Source organism: Mirounga angustirostris, unplaced genomic scaffold, assembly GCF_029215605.1.
Source record: "Mirounga angustirostris isolate CCGP_5_RB_7025 unplaced genomic scaffold, mMirAng1.0.hap1 SCAF_11, whole genome shotgun sequence".
Taxonomy (NCBI): Eukaryota; Metazoa; Chordata; class Mammalia; order Carnivora; family Phocidae; genus Mirounga; species Mirounga angustirostris.
Genome location: NW_026991719.1, coordinates 96,676,381 through 96,691,851, shown reverse-complemented (window position 1 = coordinate 96,691,851; position 15,471 = coordinate 96,676,381).

Genomic DNA, 15,471 nt, shown 5'->3' with positions numbered 1-15,471 from the left:
TCCACCTTCAAACCCGCCGGGAGACCGGTCCCCTCAGCCCATCGTTCGCGGGCGGCCCCTCCCCCAACCCATCCCTCGAGACGCTAAGACCTCGAGGTGAGCAGCCCGCCAAATCTCTGAGACGCGGAAGGCGCGCCCGCCTAGGGGCTACGGCTGACGGCTGCGGAGGGAAGCGTTTTGGGACGGTCCCCGGGGCGCCCACACTCCCCCCCACTCCAGTTCCGGCCGCGGCTCGCGAGCCCTGTGAGCCGCGTCCCTAACCGCCTTCCCCGGGGAGCCCCCCCCCCCCGCAAAGGTAGTGAGTGTAGTCATCCGAGGGCGCTTCTGTGCTGGGAGCCACCCGGAGCAGCGGGCCCGGCGGGCGCAGAAGTTGGGCGGCGCTCGCCGAGGGGCGAGGGACCCGTCAGGAAGATGCGCTTGCGGGACGGGGCCCAGGGGAGGCGCCTCGCGTGCCCCGCGCCTCAGCTCTCTCCCGCCGGCGCCAGAACCTGCGGCGGGCGGGCACGAGGCCGTGGGGGGCCACCAGGGGGGGCTCCGGGGGACCACGAGGGGGCGTGGCCACGAGAACTCCGCTCGGATCAGCGGGTCCCCGGGGGGCGTGGGAGAACCGCAGGCGGGACCGGAACCGGGAGCGCTCCTCCGGGGAAAGTCCGCGAGTCCTGGCGCGCTCGAGCGGCGGGCCGAGCTGCGTCCGGGTTCGCTGCTCCGGAGCGGCGCCGCGCTCTCGGCCCCGGCGGGTCGCCCCCGAGGGCTGCGCGGGGGATGGGCGGTGGGCGACCGCGAGGGCTGTGTGCAGGCGGCGGTGCTGGGCTCACGGTGGCTGGGCGGCCTCGAGGCTGCCCCGCTTCCTTCCAGAAGGCCCGTGTCGACTGCTCACGCGATCGCTCCCCACCCCTCGCCCTCAGAAGTTGACGGGAGCCACACGCACAAACGAAGAGGCTTCGAGACCTGGAGGAATAAGGCACAGCCCCCACGGCCATGCCGCTGCGAGCGCCGGCGCGGGGTCTGGGCTTGCCTCTGGCTCCGGGAGCCCCGAGGGCCTGCGGGCTCGGAGCAGTGCCTGGAGCCGCGCGCCGCCCCAGCGCCTGAAGACCTACAGTTGGCTCCCGCTGTGGCCATTTCTTAGTTGAGGGACCTTGGGCAAGTGACCTAAACTCTAGGAACCGATGTTTGGGGTTCTGAACACATGGCAGGGATGATCTTAGTCGGGATCAAGTCATGTTTCAGAGCTGGGGACCACGGGCTCCGTCAGGGCTCTGTGTCTCTTTAGGTCGTTAATCTCCCCTCGAATCAACACCAAAGCCCCCCAAAACAAGTACACTGTCGTGCAGCAATTTCTAGAGCCTCCCTCTGGTAAGACAGGACTGGGGAATGGGTCAGAGGGGAGAAGGAACGCTGAGACAGCGGGGAAAGAGACCAAGAAAAGAAACCAAGGAGCTCAGGGATGTAGCCAGGAAGGCATAAGGCGCTCATAGGAAAACTTGGCTTGCGGCCTAGCTTTGCCATGACTTGCTATGAGACCTTAGGCAAGTCCTCCACTCGGGCCTTAGTTTCTCCAGATCTCCAAGGTTCTCTCCAGCCCTCGCCTTCAGTGGCTTCTATCCTAAGACTGAATTTCATGGTACCAACTCAACTACTTAAGTACAAGACCAGTCCAGATGCTGGGGGTGGGGGTGGCTTGGGCAAGAGGGTGAAGTCAGCAGTAGTAGTAGAAGGACAGGGGCGGCTAGACTGCTGTCCTCTTCATCAGGGTCAGGCCTGAGCTAGATTTTAAAGATAGAGAAGTCAGAGGACTGGCCAAGAGGGGAGGACATGGCCATGCCGGGCAGCGGAGGAGGGAAGCCCCTTTCACCCTTCAAATTGCCTTGCTGTTGAATGGGCTTGGTCTTAGTCCATTCAGGTTGCCATAATAAAATACTATAGACTGGGTGGCCTATAAGAAACAGAAATTTATTTCTCACACTTCTGGAGACTGAACAAGATAGAGATCAAGACTCCTGCAGATCTGGTGTCTGGTGAGGGCCCACTTCCTGGTTCATAGGCAGCCATCTTCCGGCTGCGTCCTCAAATGGTGGAAGGTGAGTGATCTCTCCAGCATCTCTTTTATAAGGGCACTAATTCCATTCATGAAAATGAGAGCCCTTTTGATTCAATCACCTCCCAAGGGCCCCACCTCCAAATACCATCACATTAGAGATTAGTTTTCAACAAATGAATGGGGGCGGGGGCGACACAAACATTCAGTCTATAGCAGGGTCCCCAACATTAATTATTTTTCTGCCCCTTCTGACACCTATGAGGAGGGACAGTCTGTAGGTAATGCGCAGGTAATGAGAGGTAATGAAAGGGCCATGAGATAGATAATGATGAAAACTTAATTCATGATCCTTATCCCTTTGACAAGTTTTTAAAAAGATGTTGGTTACTGCCAGTTGTCTTCCGGATGCAGTTCTGAGATGTGCCTTGCTCCCTGGACCACCTTGATGGGTAAACATCCTCTGGGTTGGTTTCCCTCCCTTGCCCCTCGGGGTTGGAGGGGGCAAGGAGAAGGCCAAGGCAAGTCAGGCAGCAGGTTTCAGTCCTGGAGGCATGGAGTAGAGATGCTCTCACCAGGTCGCCCCCTTTGGCATCTGTGTGTGCCCAAAGCTGACCATGAATTTGGCCAGGAATGTTAATAGCTGCCAGGGTGATGCAGGGTGCACTGGTACCGAAAACAGGCAGCACCGTGTACTCATCGACCAGACAGACTTCATCAGAGTTTTCCATTGTCTTTGCATATCAGGACTGCCTGTAGGATAACACCAAATGGGCTTCTTTGGAATTCTGGAAAACATCACCACAGTGGCTTTCTTCCCTTCTTTATTTAAAGTAAACAAACATTACCTCAATATACATTCAAAAGTCTCCTACTCAAAACTTCCTCGGAACCTCTGAGCTCACTAATTGGAGCTCCCCACAAGGAGGGGAGGGGAGAGATGGACACTTTTTCAGATGCAAATATTCCCGTCCGAGTGCCTGGTGCTTCAAATCTCCCTTTAATTTGCTAGGATCCCCCCTTGTGGCCAAGGCTGGCCATGGGGCAGGCAGGAAGAGCAAAGGTTGATCTGCACCTCCTTTTCCAGGGACTACAGCAAGTTTTCCAACCGGGCGCTGCGGAGCCTCTCTGGGACCCAGAGGAGACAGCTGGCGGGGCTCTACCCTAGCTCCCTTCAAGGGCAGCACTGCATCTGTTGGTCTGTCTGTTTCATGGTGAGCTTGGGGGTACAATCTCACTGAAGAAAGGCTTTCCCTTCTTTAAAATAGAAAGTCTGACGAGACGAAATCAGAGAGGGAGACAAACCATAAGAGACTCTTTTTTTTTTTTTTAAAGATTTTATTTATTCATGAGAGAGAGAGAGAGAGAGAGGCAGAGGGAGAAGCAGGGTCCCAAGGAGCAGGGAGCCTGATGCGGGACTCGATCCCAGGACGCTGGGATCATGACCTGAGCCGAAGGCAGACGCTTAACCATCTGAGCCACCCAGGTGCCCCAAACCATAAGAGACTCTTAATCATAGGAGACAAACTGAGGGTTGCCGGAGGGGAGGGGAGGGATGGGGGAGAGGGGGTGGGGTAACTGGGTGATGGGCATTAAGGAGGGCGTGAGATGTAATGAGCACTGGGTGTGATATGCAACTGATGAATCATTGACCTCTATCTAATAGTACAGAAATAATACACCATATGTTAATTGAATTTAAATAAAAATAAATAAAAAGTTTGCAAATCATGGCAATTTTCACCTATTTGTCGAGCATCTTCTATATGCCAGGCACTGTGGTAGGTACTGAAGATACAGCATAGCAGCACTTGGCTCCCAGGTGCTCCCTTTACAAATGGTTGCACATACTCTTCCCACACATTCTCATCCCAGCTTCCTAGACAGACTAGAAGGTCCATGAGGGCAAGACTAGTGTCTTGTGTCTTTCATCTCCTCCTCAAAGGACAGTGTTTGTTTTTGATTTGGTTTTGTTTTAGAGAGGGAAGGGGGAGGGGCAGAGGGGGAGAATCCTCAGGCTGACTCCCCGCTGAGTGTGGAGCCTGACACAGGGCGCCATCCCAGGACCCTGAGATCAGGACCTGAGCCGAAATCAGGAGTCAGACGCTTAACCCACTGAGCCACCCAGGTGCCCCTCAAAGGACAGAATTTGAACAGATCTTACTGAACACGGCAGTGGACATTTTGGCTCTGGATGGGAGAGTGCAGGGGACAAGAGGACATCCAGCTAGAAAGTCATACCTTTGCCCTGGGTCATTCACAGAGGAGAAAGTGAACACGCAGATAATTAAGCATTGACAATCCTGTGCTCACTTTGGCAACACATATACTAAAACTGGAAGGAGCCAACAGTCCCATACAACCCTGCACACACACACACACACACACACACAGACACACGCATGTACACTATGTACAGAAGCTTGGCCAAAGCACTTATTTACTGTTTACTTGAGTTTCTCATTTTATAAACTGGGGGTGACCCATCAATTATGCAGTCTTGGGGCGCCTGGGTGGCTCAGATGGTTAAGCGTCTCCCTTCAGCTTGGGTCATGATCCCAGGCTCCTGGGATCGAGTCCCGCATCGCTTCTCCCTCTGCCTGCCGCTTCCCCTGCTTGTGCTCTCTCTCCCTCTGTCGAAAAAATAAATAAAATCTTTTAAAAAATTATGCAGCCTTTATAGGGGGGGAAAAAAAGACATCATGGGCATTAAAGGCACTGACATGAAAAAGGCTGCCCCTCACTATCTAGAGTAGCCAAGAGCCAGAGCTAAAAACTACAAGTGTGAAAACTTCACAGATCAGCCCTGGTTTCACAGATCAGGGAACTGAGGGCTAGCGAAAGCTGGTGATTTGCTGTGGGAATCCGTGACACAGCCTCCTGTCTCTGTTTAACGTTCTTTCCGTGTGAGCAGAAAGCTTCCAAAGGACACAGACCACCTCCCCAAGTAAGTCGGAAGTTATTTCAGGTTTCTCACATGATTTGCAATTCAACAAATGTTTATTGAACATATACTACGTGCTAACAGACTGGCATTTGCGGGCAAGAATAGAAGGATATGGCACTGTTCTTAACCTCCAGTAGCTAACTGAGGAAATGAGAGGCAAAGATTTGAAATAGTTAAGTAAAAATAACAGGCAGTATGTGAGAAGTGCCAAAATTGGGGGAACAGCGAGTCCAAGCGAGAGCGCAAAGGAGACAGACGGCTGCTTTCCATCTCATAGCCTTTAAGCCAAGCTGGAGAGGATTTAGCTACGAAAGCTGAAACCACCTCACTTCTCAACCCAAGGGGGTTCCCTCCACATCAGGGGCCACCTGGCTGGGAAAAAGGAGAAATTCAAGGAAGCTGGGCTGGTCAAGGCCCAGGGATTTCTAATTTTAAAGGCTACCCATGTGATTATAATACTCAGCCAGCCAGGTCTGGGGTTTACCCACGTAAAGGATAATGCAGAATAGATTGGCTAGGTGCACCCCAATCCTTTTCTCCCTAGCCCATCCTCAGTTTCTCTGGGGGAGGTGGGTATCAATAATTCTTGTCTACTTTTTACTGAAGGGAAAACTGAGGGTCCAAAGACTTTCTTTCCCCCCACCCCCACCAGAGACTTTCAGTGATGTGGGCAAGGTCCTTTAGCAAGTAGTGTGATCTCTGGTTTCCTGCCAACCAAGAGAAATAGAAAGATCAGAAGCTATCCTCAAGGAAGATTTTGCTTCATTTCTCTGCAAGACAAATCAAACCCACTTGGTTGGCCAGAGTTGGCTGCCCAGAGGACAAAAAGGAGCAAGTCTCTGGAACTGCCAGGTGTGTGGGACAGAGCCCAGGGCAAGGTTAGAGGCTGGGAGCTCCGAGTTCTAACTCTGCTGTGTGACTCAACCCAAGGCACTTCCCCTCTCTCTTTGTGTGTCCTTTACCTGTTAATAACGATGCCCAACGTCACTGTTGGCATTAGCTACCAGTGATGGCAAATACACAGTGCAGTTCGTCCCCATGTGATTCCTGGGAACAAAAGGGATCCACAGCCACCTGCCGACTATTGTGAGTAAAGTATGTACCGACTGCCTTCGGAGTAGAGGCGCTTTCTTCCCAGGAGAGTGAGCTAAAGGCCCTGGGGCTGGGCCCTGCCCTCTGCAGGAGTACTGGCCAGTGTGGAGGGCCTAGAGATCCTGGCAGAGAGCAGTCTGGTCTTAGGAGGAAAAAGAAATAAAAGCCGGTTATCTGGAGGGAAAACAGCAAACATCCAGCAGAAGGAAATTACCTGAAAGCTTTGGCAGGCCTGGGAATGGTTAAGATCTATCATAAGTTGTGGCAAAATATATAAAACATAAAATTGACCATTTTAACCATTTTAAGTGTACGGTTTAGTGGTATTAAGTACGTTCACGTCATTATTTTAAGTGTACGGTTTAGTGGTATTAAGTACGTTCACGTCATTATGCAACCAGTACCACCACCCACCTCCAGAACGTTCTTCATCTTGCAAAACCAAAACTCTGTACCCGTTGAATGGCAACTCTCCATACCCGCCTCTCCCCAGCCCCGGGGAACCACTATTCTGCTTTCTGTCTCTGTGAATCTGACAACTCGAGGTACTTCAAATAAGTGGGACCATATAGTATTTGTCTTTTTGTGGCTGGCTTACTTCACTCAGTATAATGTCCTCAATTTCATTTATGTTGTAGCATGTATCAGAATTTCTTTGCTTTTGGGGCGCCTGGGTGGCTCAGTCGTTGTGTCGGCCTTCGGCTCAGGTCATGATCCCAGGGTCCTGGGATCGAGCCCCGCATTGGGCTCCCTGCTCAGTGCAAAGCCTACTTCTCCCCCTCCCTCTCCCCCTGCTTGTGTCCCCTCTCTCACTCTATCTCTCTCTGTCAAATAAATAAATAAACATCTTTAAAAAATTTATTTGCTTTTAAAGGCTGTGTAATATTCCCCTGTATGTACATACATCTTGCTTTTTTGCTTGTTCATTCATCAGTCAATGGACATTTGGGTTGCTTCCACCTTTTGACTATTGCAAATAATACCGTTATCAACATGAGTATACAAAGCTCTCTTCTAGACCCTGCTGTCACTTCTTTGGGATCTATACCCAGAAGTAGAACTGTGGGGTTATATGGTGACTGGCTGGCAATTCTGTTTTTAACTTGAGGAACCACTATATTGTTTTCCATAGTAGCTGCACCATTTTACATTCCTACCAGCAATCCGTAAGGGTTCCAGTTGCTCCATAGCCTTGTCAACACTTGTTATCTTCTGTTGTTTTCTTTTCATGAGAGCCATCCTAATGGGTGTGAGGTGGCATCTCATTGTGGTTTTGATTTGTATTGCCCTGATGATGAGTGATTTGAGCATTTTTTTTTTCCATTTGCTTACTGGCTATTTGTATGTCTTCTTTGGAGAAATGTCTATTCAAGTCCTTTGCCCACTTTTTTCGATCAGTTGTTTGTTGTTTTGTTGTTGAGTTTTAAGAGTTCTCTCTATATTCTGGGTATTAATCCTTTATCAGACACGTGACTTGCAAGTTTTTTCTCCCATTTCTCCCATTCTGCCGGTTGCTTTTCACTGCCGATAGTGTCCTTATCTGAAAACCTTGGGAGAACTGGGAGATGTCAGAATTCAGGGGTTTCTTTTTTAAAGATTTTTATTTATTTATTTGAGAGAGAGAAGGAGAGAGAGAGAGAGAACACAGAGGAAGAGTGAGAGAGAGAGAAGCAGACTCCCCATTAAGCAGAGAGCCAGACTTGGGGCTTGATCCCAGGACCCCTGAGATCATGACCTGAGCCAAAGGCAGATGCTTAACTGACTGAGCCACCCAGGCGCCCCTAGAATTCAGGTTTGGATCTTGAAGAATCTGGATTCAGAATCGAGCTCTTTGATGTTGTGCAAGCTACTTAACCTCTTTGAGCCTGCCTTCCATCTGAAAAATGGGGATGATTCTTATTATAGAGAACCTAGCTGATAAGATTACTATGATGATGCGTAAATGATATCATATGTCTCAAATCTTACCACTGAACCTAGCCCAGGCTAAATACTCAGTAAGTGGTAGCCTTTATTAGTATTGGGTTTAAGAAGGAACCAGAATGATGTAATTGAAATGTGATATTCGTTATTATCAAATGGGTGAGTAGGCCAACAATATTAAATAACCAACCCAAACACGGTACTATTACATAATACTTAACACTTGTGTAGCACGTTGCAATTTACAAGGCATTTAAACATTCGTCATTCATTCAACAGGCTCCGCTGGAAAATGATGATGAGTAAGGCAGTACTGCAGAACTGAGTGGGAGAGACTACCATGGGAAAGGCAGTCTTAATCAGGAGATGAGGGCTAAGAAGACAGAAGCAGAGGGTGCTGACGGGAGGCACAGAGGAGGAGAGTTCAGATCAGGGGATGGCCTCTCAGGTGGGTAATATGGACCCAGAATTCTGCAGGATTACGGGGTTAGGGGGAGGAAAGGTGTGCTGGAAGGGGCTGAGCTTTCAAGATAGAAGAAAGAGCCACTAACAAACCCTGGAGGTAAGAGAGGCTGGCTGGCTAGGGAACTGCTACTAGTGTATCATGGCTAGAGCCTAGAATTCAGCGAGAGGAGCAGTGTGAGATGAGTCTAGAGAGGCAGGCAGGTGCCCAGCCATGAAGGGCTGTGTAGACCAGGGTAAGGCCTTGTGATTTTATCCTGAGAGAAGGAAGATGCTGTTGAAGGGTTTAAAGCAGATTCATGATGTGATTGGCTTTGCTGTTTAGAAAGATCTTTGGCTGCAATGTGGAGAGAGCAAAATGACAAAGCGCAGCCTGGGGGAGACCAGGTAGAAAGATGAACTAAAGGAAGGACAATGAGGCTAGGGAGAAATGAGGGCTCAAGAGACATTTAGGATAAAATGGAGCAGATGTGGGGATGGATTAGGTGACCTTAGTTCACTCCTGGGAACAATTTAGATATTAGCATCATTCTTTCACTTAAGATGAGTAATAGAGGGGGCACCTGGGTGGCTCAGTCGTTAAGCATCTGCCTTCGGCTCAGGTCATGATCCTGGGGTTGAGCCCCGCATCAGGGTCCTTGCTCAGCGGGGAGTCTGCTTCTCCCTCTCCCACTCTCCCTGCTTATGTTCCCTCTCTCACCGTCTCTCTCTCTCTCTGTCAAATAAATAAATTAAAAAAAAAAAAGAGTGTTAAAGATGAGTAACAGAGGCTGAGGAAGGGTCAATGATTTGTACGGGGCCCGAGAGCCAGAAGGAATCTGATCAGGACTCTGGCTTTCTACCCTGACATCTCCTGTTCACTCTTCCAGAATATGCTGTTAGATGAGTTTCTAGATCTTTACTGTAAATCCCTTTTAAGGAATTCAAGTCTTGTTTTCCCATCGACTGCTTTGCAGCATATAATCATTTCAGAGGTCCTTTATCTGAGTTTTTAATTGGTTGTCAACGTAGGATGGCTTCACACCCCTGAGCTTTAAGACATTCTTTTCCTTTCTTGCTACTTAGTGTTTAATGAGTAGTCTGGAAGCAAACCCTTCTATCCCAGGGAGGCTCAAATGAAGAGTTTGGGGCTCAGAAAGAATGAGCCTAAGTCCTAGGCTCGGCCACTAATTGGCTGCGGGATAGAACAAGTCATTTTCTATAAACTCCTATCTGAAAACCCTGGGGACTAGAACTTATGAATGCATCCTCACTCAAATTCAATAACTTTATGAGTCTCTTCTAAAATAAGTATGCCTTCAAACTGTGAATAACCACTCTCTCCTGAATTTGTTTGGTAAGTTGGGTTTCTGACTCCATAATATGCTCATAGTTACTACGGATTTTCCCTGAAACTCTACTGTTTGCTCGCCAGGGAGTATGTCTCTGCTCTGTAATTGCTGAGAGGAGTGTTAGCAGACTTAACTGTCAACCAAGATGCACGGGTTCGCTTGTATTTTTCTCAGGCACTTGTACTGCTAAGTCTCACCTTTTTTTGGCAGGTTTGAGGGGAGGAGTACAATTTTCTAAATTATAAAACCAGAAGGGAGAGAAAAAATGAATGAACAAGGTGAATTCACACTTTATGGAAAACGCACCACCTGACAAGCCTATTGTGAGGCATCGATAAGACGAGGGAGAAGTGTCTCTGTGAATGGCAAGGCCCCGCCCAAGCGGAGGGTGATATGTACTATTCTTGCTTCCAACGCCACGAGCTAGGTGGGCCTGTGAGGGAAGAAGAGCCTTCGGCCTTGCCACCTCACCCAGGACCAGGAAGGATGGAGAGCTGACGATCCACCCCACTCCCAGGGGCTGGGCTCCAGTCCCCGGCCTGTGCGGTGACCCTCCTGGGTCGGGGGAGGCAAGGTCCAGTCCCGAGAGGCTGGCCCTCCTGAAGGTCCCCTTGTCTCCCCTGGCTTCCGCCAGCAGCAGGAGGGGGGACTGGGCTCCAGGCCCTTTACCCGAGGGCTTTAGGCTCCTGCAGGGGGACGGCACCCCCGTGTGGGACAGCACCCACAGCCCAGTCTGGCTGTGACATGGCGGGACTAGCAGGCCGGGGACAGGCCGGGGACAGGCCGAGTCAGTCCCAGTGCGGGGCTGGGGCAGGCTCTCACCTGGGGGCTGCGGACATCCCAGCACCTCAAGCACTGCTGGGGGCCACAGAGCAGAGACCTCACGGGAGGCCTCGGAGAGGATCCCGAGACAGAGACAGAGAGGGGATAAGGCCCCTGGTAGAGAGTCAAGCCCTAGGTGGGTAGAAAAGAAACGTCCTTGACGAGGACAGTGATTATAAAGCTCTTTGGTATTCAGTCAACAAATGTTTGTCCAACACTCCCCCCACCCCCCCACCCCCCTGCCGTGCAAACACACCATGACTGTTACAAGCTCAAAGGCGGGGACATCCCCCCCCTCAATGGCCTATGCTCACAGGGGAGGTAAACACGGTTCACACAGGTCACTGTCATTCAAGAGAGGTTGTGGGGGTGGGGCGGGGAGCAGATACAGGAAAGGAGGCTGCCTGGAGGCAGTGACTTTTGGGCCCGGGCTGTAAAGGAGAGCTCGGGATGGGTCTTTGGGGAGTGGCCCTTGCCATGCCTGACATTGAAGGGAAACCTCTCCAAGTTGTTGTGGCCTTGAGTCCTTCCCCCTGTCCTACTCTGACCCTGGAGACAGGTCTGCAAAGGGGAAGGACTTAACCGCTTCTGCTGACCAACGGGGGGGAATCGGGCGGGGAAAGAGAGCACTTTTCCCTAAAGAAATCTGTCATCATGCAAGTGTCTTCCTCTCTAGACCATGAACTAGGGCAAGCACAAGTCTTAGGCACCTGTGAATCCCCAACCACTAACTAGCACAGTTCCCAGTATATAGTAGGTGTTCAATACATGCTCAGTGAAGGATTGAATGACTAGGGTCTGGAATAGTTGTCCTGTAACTTCAAGTGGACAGCCCAACTTTTCGTGACCTGGAAAGACACTTGTTTTCCTAGAAAAAACTGTCTGCCTGGGAGCATTCGATTTTGCAGTAGGCAAGGGAGCTGCCTTATTAATCGTCCGGCTCACCCCAGGACTCCCATCAAATCCCCCAGCTCTGTCCTATGGCCAGCACAATATCTCTGCGCTTTCCTACCCCAAGACTCCGGCTTTTCCTGCAGCCGAGGAACCTCTGAGGTCTTGTGTGCGTTTTAACACATGCCCTGTGGAGACAATGTCCTGCCTTCAGTGCCCCAACCCAGTCAGGGGATGCTGCCTATCTTTTGAAACCCCAAATCTTCCTCCCCTTGGAAACCTTTCCTGAGAAAAGCCCACACACATGACCCCTCCTGCTGAGCGAGACATTCATTATATTACAGGTGATCATGCTCGAGTCACAGAGATGTTTCACATACTGCCTTTTCTCTCAAATAAATGGGGAGCTCCTTGTTGCCAGAGATGATGGCACCGCTTCTCTGTCCCCAGGAATGTCTCTCAAATAAGCACTGCACCTAGGTGTGCAATATATGCTTGCTGATCGAGGGGAAGGCAGAAAGCTGATCTGGGCCTTTCGGGGATCCTCGAGTCACAGACATTTGCTTTGTCTATGACTGGTTACTTAACCTTCTGCCATCAAGTTGCCCCAGAAGCTGGACAGACCAGAAACGATGCTGCGTCGACTTCGGATTGGGTATCAGGAAGTCTTGGTTGTGGTCCTGACTCTGTCACTAACTAACACGAATTTTGGCAAGCCAGTTAGCTGATTTTGGCCTCAGTTTCCCCAATTAAAAAATAGGGAGACTGTTACTTCTGGCTAAGGATTTGTACTTACACCACCCCCTCCCCCGCCGCATGAAACAACCAAAGCAAGCAAGCAAGCAAGCAAGCAAGCAAGCAAGCAAGAAAGAAAGAAAGAAAAGAACAATATGAAGCAACAGTTTTCAAGACACTAGGTATTAGGCAACAAAGGACAGTGATCCCAGAGAGAAAACAAACAAGATGAGCCCTATGAATGCCTCAGCTTCTTTTTTAAAAATAGCTTTGTTGAGATGTAATTCACATACTATGCAATTTAAAGTATACAATTCAATGGTTTTTAGCATATTCACAGACACGTGCAACCAATTTTAGAACATTTTCATCACCTCAAAAAGACATCCCATACCCTATCTATTCCCTATTCCCTCCAGCCCTTAAACAACCACTATCTACTTTCTGTCTATAGATTTCCCTATTCTGGACATTTCAAATAAGTGGGATCATATAATATGCGGTCTTTTGTAATTGGCTTTTCACTCGGTGTAATATTTTCAAGATTCATCCCTGTTGTAGCATGTGTCAGTGTATATACATCATTCATTTTTATGACCAAATAATATTCCATTCTATGGATATAGCACATTTTATTCCTACATTCTTCAGTTGATGGGCATTTGGGTTGTTTTCACCTTTTGGCCATTGTGAATAATGCTGCTGCGTATAAGCTGTTTTGTGGAAATATATTTTCCTTCCTATACCTTGGAAGAGAATTGCTGGTTCATATGGTAACTCTATGTTTAAACTTTTCAGGAACTACCAGACTGTTTTTCAAAGTGGCTGCATCATTTTTAAATACCCGCCAACAATGTACAAGAGTTCCGATTTCTCCCTATCCTTGCCAATACTTGTTATTATCTGACTTTTTTATTATAGCCATTCTAGTGGGCATAAAGTGGCATGAAGTTCATTGTGGTTTTGATTTGCATTTTTCTGATGACATCGAGCAAGTTTTCACGTGCTTATTGGCCATTTGTATCTCTTCCCTGGGGAAATCTCTCTTTCTATCCTTTGCCCACCTTTTAATTGGGTTATTTATATTTTTATTGAGTTGTAAGAATTCTTTATATAGTTTAGATACAACTCCCTTATAAGATTAATGACTTGCAAATATTTTTTCCCATTCTGTGGGTTGTCTTTGTGCTTTGATGAGTGTTCTTTGAAGCACGAAAGTATTTAATTTTGATGAGGTCCGATTTGTTTTTGCCTTTTGTTGCAATAAATAAAAATCTTTTGCCGGGGCGCCTGGGTGGCTCGGTCACTTGGGCGTCTGACTCTTGGTTTTGGCTCAGGTCATGATCTCAGGGTCAGGAGATCAAGCCCTGTGTTGGGCTCCATGCTGGGTGTAGAGCATGCTTAAGATTCTCTCTCTCTCCCTCTGCCCCTCCCCCTTCCTTTATCTCTCTCTCCCTCTCTAAAAAAATTTAAAATAAATAAATAAATCCTTTGCCAAATCTGAGGTCATGAAGATTTACCCCTATGTTTTCTTATAAGAGTTTTATAGTTTTAGCTCCCATATTTAGGTTTTTAAATCCATTTTGAGTTGATGTTTGCATATGGTGTGGGGCATGGTCCAACCTCATTCTTTTACATGTGGTTATCCAGCTGTCTCAGCACTCTTTTTGAAAAGACTATTCTTTCACCATTGAATGATCTTGGCACTCTTGCCAAAAATCAGTTGACTATAGACACATGGTTTTATTTCTGGAATCTCCATTTTATTCCATTGATTTATATGTCTATCCTCATGCCAGTACCACACTGTCTTGATTGTCATTGCTTTGTAGTAAATTTTGAAATTGGGAAGTGTGAATCCTCCTACTTTGTTCTTCTTTTTCAAGACTATTTTGGCTATTCTGGGTCACATGCAACTCCATATGAATTTTAGAATCAGCTTGCCAATTTCTAAAGAGAAGCCAGCTGAGATTCTTCTAGGGATTGCATTATATCTATAGATCAACTTGGGAAGTATTGCCATTTTCACAATATTAAATCTTCCAGTCCATGAGCTCGGGATGCATTCCCACTTACTTAGATCATTAATTTCTTTCAACAGTGTCTTAAAGTGTTCAGAGTATATAAGCGTTGTGCTCCTTTTCTTAACTTTATTGCTAAGTATTTTATTCATTTTGATGCTGTTGTAAATGGAATTGTTTTTTAAAAGATTTATTTATTTGAGAGAGAGAGAGCATGAGTTGGGGGGGGGGCGCACAGGGAGAGGGAGAGGGAGAAACAGGCTCCCCACAGAGCAAGGAGCCTGATGCAGGACTTGATCCCAGGACCCTGGGATAATGACCTGACTGGAAGGCAGACGCTTAACCCACTGAGCCACCCAGGCGGCCCCTTGCTGAACTTTTTTATTAGCTGTAATAGTTGGGTTTGTGTGTGTGTGTCTGTGCATTCCTTAAAATTTTCTATATACGAGATCATGTCATCTGCAAATAGAGATAATTTTACTTTTTCCTTTCCAATCTGGATGCCTCTTCTTTCCTTTTCTTGCCTAAGTGCCCTGGCTGGAACTCCAGTAAAATGTTGAGCTGCAGACATTTTTGTTCTATTCTTAATCTTAAGGGTAAAGCATCTCTTCTTTCACCATTAAGTATGATGTTAGCTGTGGGTCTTTTGTAGATGTCCTTTGTTGAGGAAGTTCCCTTTTATTCCGACTTTGTTGAGTGTTTTTGTCATGAAAGGGTGTTGGATTTTGTCAAATGCTTTTTTTTTTTGCCTCTATTGAGATGATCATGCGATGATGCATTACATTAATTGATTTTCAGATGTTAACCCAACCTTATAGTTCTGGGATAAATCCCACTTTTCATGGTGCATAATTCTTTTCACATGTTGTTAGATTCAGTTTGCTACTATTTTGTTGCAGATTTTTGCACCCATATTCAGAACAGATAATGATCTCTAGTTTTCTTGTGATGTCCTTTGGTTTTGGTATTTGGGCCTCATAGAATGAACTGGGAAGGGTTCCATCCTTTTCCATTTTTGGAAAAGTCTGTGAGGAGTTAGTATTAGTTTTTTGAATGTTCTTATAATTCAGTGATAAACCATCTGAATTTGGGATTTTTCCCTCGTGGGGAGGTTTTTAAAAAAATTACTAATTTATGGGCATCTGGATGGCTCAGTCGTTAAGTGTCTGCCTTTGGCTCAGGTCATGTTCCCAGGTCCTGGGATCGAGGCTC